The 5863-nt window shown below is 41.2% G+C and overlaps 1 long non-coding RNA gene and 1 other non-coding gene across 2 annotated transcripts; one reads left to right on the top strand and one right to left on the bottom strand.

Moving 5' to 3' along the window:
- The first annotated feature begins 263 nt into the window (after nt 1–263).
- On the top strand, nt 264–997 carry LOC136451764 (uncharacterized). The gene is made up of 3 exons (XR_010758641.1): nt 264–640; nt 747–838; nt 915–997. It is a non-coding gene; the product is annotated as an uncharacterized lncRNA (long non-coding RNA).
- A 3705-nt stretch (nt 998–4702) lies between these two features.
- LOC136455712 (small nucleolar RNA R71) lies at nt 4703–4811 on the bottom strand. The gene has a single exon (XR_010759189.1). It is a non-coding gene; the product is annotated as a small nucleolar RNA R71 (small nucleolar RNA).
- Nucleotides 4812–5863: the final 1052 nt, after the last annotated feature.

Here is a 5863-nt window from a genome sequence, read left to right as displayed (position 1 = left end):
TATTAATGCCTTTCGAAATCCAAGTCACCGATGTGCTTAATGAACACTTCTGGTTCATTTAAACCTTAAACGTTCAAAATTTGGCTTTCTTTTTACGTAGTGCATAACCTGCTAGAAATTAAAGCAAATGCTCCCATCAGCTATTTTTATTTTCTGAGGAAAGTTCCGCTTCACTAAATAAGATAGCAAATGAGGTCAATCAAAATTATTTTGTCTTATCATAGAATGAATCCATGTCTCAGTACTATATTCAAGCAAATCACTCTTGACAGTACTGAGACAAATGCATCGTCTACTGCATGTATCTCCGATCATATCTTCATGCATAGTTTGAGGTGGCCACATACTTCTACAGTTAAGATATAGTATTTCCCTTTCCTTAAAGAAAAGGCTTCCCTTCTTGCTAATAACACACCTAATTACTATAGTTCTAGAACATAGGTTGAAACACAATAGTGTCTTGCTGCCAGACAGGTGAACCATTAGCATTGTACCCCCAAAAAATATGATCTTTTTTACTGACATGTCATCTATTGACATATTCATATAATATCTAATGCATATTACAGGCTTCAGCCACACCTGTTCAAAGCACGGTACATCCATTGGTCATCTGTGGAAGCACCACAAAACAGCAAAGGTACTATGTCCCCATCGTATGCCAATTATCTATACCCAATACAAAGGGTACATCATGAATTACCATCGCCATTAACCAATTTCAGATACACATCAACAATACACAGGCATTGGAAGACTAAACGCATACAGCATGCACCCAGATGAAATTGCAAAAGAGATTGCAGTACCATTTAACTTATATGTCACCATTTTCAAGGTAACATATATACCACCAAAGCTTTATCATCCATTTAAGCAAAGCGAATCTACAAGCAAATCTGTTTTCACAGCAGACGCTCCATGCAGCGAGCTTTGACTTGGAGATGTTACCGTGATGCAAACAACATGAATTGGCTCATCTACCGTGGATGGCAGATACATTCACCATGCCATAAACTGACATGGCTAACAGTCATCATGCTCTACATTTATCTGCAAAACTGTGATTTTTTCTGCTATAATTTGGAGTGCTTTTTAAACAAGTATTTTTATTAACAGTAGATAGATCCAAACTTAATGTTTCAGCAACCATTTTCCCTGTTGATTTCAGATTGATTGACATTTTGTTTCCACATCCTAGGCGCCTGTGTGGCTCCAGCCTTCATCTGTGCCACTTCAATAGGTATGTTTCTCTTGCACACAAACAGAAGGCGTGTGCCTGTCTCTTCAGCATTCCACTTCATTTGGTCCTCTGAATCCCCATTCTCTGCTTTTGTTTCCTACCAGAATATGTGCTCCTTACAGTGAACAGTGCATAAAAACAACCAAACTATATAGGTCATAGAAGTAGGGCCCGATTGCAAAGGAAGGGAAAGCTCTGTTCTCGAACTTCCCAAAGTAATGCCTCTTATGTGTGGATTCAGTGGTGATCTTAGCAGTGACTACTAAGTGTAATTGCACTAATCAATGTATGCTTTGACTTGTAATTAAGAATGACATAGGAATTATTCCTCTAATATTCTAACCTGACCATGCTAATGCTATAGATAGGAGTGCTCTTAGAGATTTATTTATCATTATTATAAACTTGATCAATGCTTATCATATATATCTTTTATCTTGTGACTTACCTCTGTTATGAGTAGAGATATTGTTATGGTTTATTTCTCCATCAATGTTATAAGTTATCAATACATGTCCAAAGCACACCTTTCCTGTGGTAAAATATAAATAACGATACCTAGAATACTCTTAGGTAAAATGCTATAATGGTATAATTATCTGTCCGCTTGCAGAATCCGTTTCATTCATGTATTTATATTCTTTCTAGTCACATAAAATGATAAACATCTACTTAGTATTATTCTAGTAGCAATGCTAGGTAGTACCAACAAACATTTCTGGCACCATCATTGGGGCTGACAACCTAGTTCAAGTAATGTTAGAGGTGTAGGTAATTAATAAGTGGCTACTAAAATAAGTGACAAGTTAATAAATACCAACAAGCATTTTTGGCGCTGTTGCCGAGGAAGGTAGCTAGCACAGGAAGTATTGATAAACTTATATTATTTGATGTGATTGAAATAACCATTGACCTCTGCTTAAATAGGATTACCCTTGTTTTGTCTACTCGTGTATCTTATGCAGGGTAATATATGACCGGTTTTGACCTTCTAACAAACTTCATTGACGATCCAGAAGCACTACTCAAGAGAACTAAGGCTAAACTCAAGAGAGTATCAGCTTTAGAGTCGGAGGACAACCGTATAAGGCGAAGCTTAACCCTAGAATTTGAAGCCATGGCTAACAAGAGTCTTCGTGAATTCTCTGATCCAACTACAGCTAACATCCGTACTAGACCTGAAGTCAATGTTGGAGATAATGGATTTGAACTCAAGCCCACGCTCATCAATATGGTACAAGCCAGCCAATTTTCTAGGAAGGCACATGAAGATGCAAGTGCACATCTGAAAGGTCCTACTATGGCTAGAGGGGGGTGAATAGCCCATTAAAATTCTACAAAACACTAGAGCAACTTGATTAGTAAGACAACTGGCGAAGTGCAAGTTTTGCTCTAGCTCTACAAGGGTTGCAAGTCACCTACCTAATCAATTCTAGTCACTATGATCACTAGGCACATAATTTGCTATGTCACTATTTGCTACTCTAGGCGAACAAGGCTAGCAAGAAAAGCTACTCTAACAATCTAAACAAGAGAGCAAAATACTCTACTTTGCGGGAAAGTAAATGTGAGGTCAAGATTGTTATACTGTCGCGTAGGGGATGAACCAATCACCAAGATGATAACCAACCAATACACTGGGAGAATACCAAATGGAAAGAGACACAAGTATTTTTCTCCCATGGTTCATGTGCTTATCGGCACGCTACGTCCCTGTTGTGTCGACCAACACTTGGTGGTTCGATGGCTAAGAGGTGTAGCACGAACCTCATCCAACCCGTGGACACCACAAGAACCTACCCACAAGTGAGGTAGCTCAATGACACGCGTAATCCACTAGAGTTGCCTTTGGTGCTCTGCCAGGGAAGGCACAATAACCCCTCACAATCATCGGGAGGTGGCCAAGAACAATCACCAACTCTTGCCACAACTCCTTTGCTGCTCCAAGCCATCTAGGTAGCGGTAACCACCAAGAGTAACAAGAATCCCGTAGCTCAAACGATCCCCAGGTGCCACTAGATGCAAACTCACAAGCAAATGCACTAGGAATCACTCCTAATCTCACTTTGATGATGAATCAAGGATGGAGATGAGTGGGAGGTGTTTGCTTAGGCTCACAAGGATGTCAAGTATGTCAAAGTACCAAGAGCAAAGGCTTGGAGCCGGCCACCAACTATTTATAAACCCCCAAAACAAATAGAGCTGTTAGGGTCATAAAGGGGTACTGCCCGAGCTGACTGGATGCACCTGTCGGGTTGACCGGACACAGCCTTAGCGTTCGGTTGCTCGTGCCTTACTACACCGATGCTAGCCATGTGTTCACGTTCGAATATCGTACGTTGATCTCCAACGGTCACTGAATAGTCAAGGTCACGGTCAAAGGACGACCGGACGCGCCTGATGTCGCACTGCCTGGCGTCCGTTCGTTTCCAGAGAGGGTTCACCGCATGAAAATACTAACTGGACGCGTCAGGTCAATGCCGACCTAACGCGCCCCAGCGTCCGATCGTCTCTCTTCTTCTCTGCACGCATGAGCCATGATGACATTAGCATACGTCATCGGCCATCAGACGTGGGCCCTACATGTCAGATCCACAGCGTACGCATGCCACCAACAAGTGACCTGACGCGCCGGTCAAGCCAGGGCAGCGTCCGATCAAACTTCTTCGCTCTCGGCCAGCCACGCGCCATGGCAAAGAACTGACCTGACGCTGACATCAGCGTCCGGTTGTGACTAGCTCAATGTCCGGTCACTGTCTGTCTCCTCCTTTTCTTTTTCAAAGTCTGCAACCGCTTCACCCTTGCTTCCAACTTGCTAACCACAAAGTGTAGAACTTGTATGCACGTGTGTTAGCATTTTCCAAAGCATTTAACAAGGGTCACATGTTAGCACACTAGGTTCCTAAATGCAATGCATGAATCATGTCACCTAGTGGCACTCGATAAACCATTTAGCCAAAGAATTCCCCTCTTTATAGTATGGCTATCAATCCTAAGTCACTCACACCCTCTATGATATCTTGAGTGCAAAACAAAAATGGTCCTATCACATATACCTTTGCCTTGAGCCTATTTTTGTTTTTCTCTTTCTTCTGTTCTAAATGTGAAGCACTTGATAATCTTTTGGTCACCTCTATCACCATGACCATCATCTAGCTCCACCACTTGGCATGGGACTTATCATTTTATGTCTACACACTTAGCACAATGATTAGTCTCTAGGTTTCATCAACTATCCAAAATCAAACTAGGGCTTTCAACATCTCCAACACTTTATGGAGATTTGCAGCACCTTCACTATCAAGGGAGTAACCAAAGATGCCATTTTACTCTGCATTTTCTCATTCTCACTCTTGGGGAAGCCTAAGCAGTGGTTCTACACCAACAAAGACAAGAATAATACATGGGATATCTGCTCCACTGCCTTCCTAGCCAAGTTCTTTCCCATAAACAAGACCAATGCTCTGTGTGGAAGAATCTCAAGTTTTCAGCAACAATATGATGAATCTGTCCCTAGGGCATGGGAACGTTTCCAAGACTATATATTAGAATGTCCTTATCATGTGATGGAGAATTGGCTACTCATGCAGACCTTCTACCATAGGCTGACCACTAGCACCCGTAAGACAATGGATGCTGCTGCTGGAGGTGTTTTCTTATCACTTACCGTTAGAGATGCAACAGCTCTTATTGAGAAGATGGCCTCCAACCAAAGCGAAATAAAGAACATACTCAGACTTGCAAGAGAGGTGGAGGTATGCATCAACTCAAGGAGGTAGACATGTTGTCTGTCAAGATGGACCTGCTGATGAAGAAACTTGAAGACCGAGTTAGTGAGAAGAAAGAAGTCATGCACATCAATGATTTCCGCATAACTTGTGAAGTGTGTGGTGACACTAGGCATTCAAGGAATAATTGTTCCGAAACCCAAGAGGATGTGAACTACATGTCGTCCTCAACAGAATCAAGGATGGAACCAATAGAGGCCGAACTACCAAGGTAACTACTGTAACACCTCTGGTGTTACGAGCTCGCTTAGTCCTAGATTAAGGCCTGAAAGAAATTATCAAAACACGTTCTTGGGTTTAAAAATTTAAAACGCACATGTAATAATAAACAATTTTTATAAATAGAAATAAAATAAAACTTGCATCTAGAACTTAAATAAATTTTGAAGTACAAGATTAGTAGATGAAAATGCAACTTTTGTTTCGGTAAATAAATGTTGTTCAATAGCCTATTGATAGCTCAAGAATTGAATTTGGCATTTAATTTCAGCTTCTAGAACTAAAATGACAGGGTCTTATTGCCTTATGACCACGCCATTTTGGCATTTAAATTTTGACTAAAATTCTTAAACACTAGCTACAAGCTCTGGTATGGTTGATTGCATCTAAGTGAGTATGGGAGAATGGTATAGGTCACAGTGGTGTTGGGTGTTATGACACTCTTAAAAATTGCTTGAACTTCGTAAGAACGCGCTATGAACCACGTTAGGCACTATGTTCGCGAACCAGCATCTAGTGTGACAAACCCATCTTGGCACTTCTCCACCTCCCTCTCTGGTTGTTCTCTAGGCATGTAGATGGTTTTGCTAGCTAACTGGTAGTACCGACATTG

Source organism: Miscanthus floridulus, chromosome 5, assembly GCF_019320115.1.
Source record: "Miscanthus floridulus cultivar M001 chromosome 5, ASM1932011v1, whole genome shotgun sequence".
NCBI lineage: Eukaryota > Viridiplantae > Streptophyta > Magnoliopsida > Poales > Poaceae > Miscanthus > Miscanthus floridulus.
This window is presented reverse-complemented; position numbering and strand designations above follow the sequence as displayed.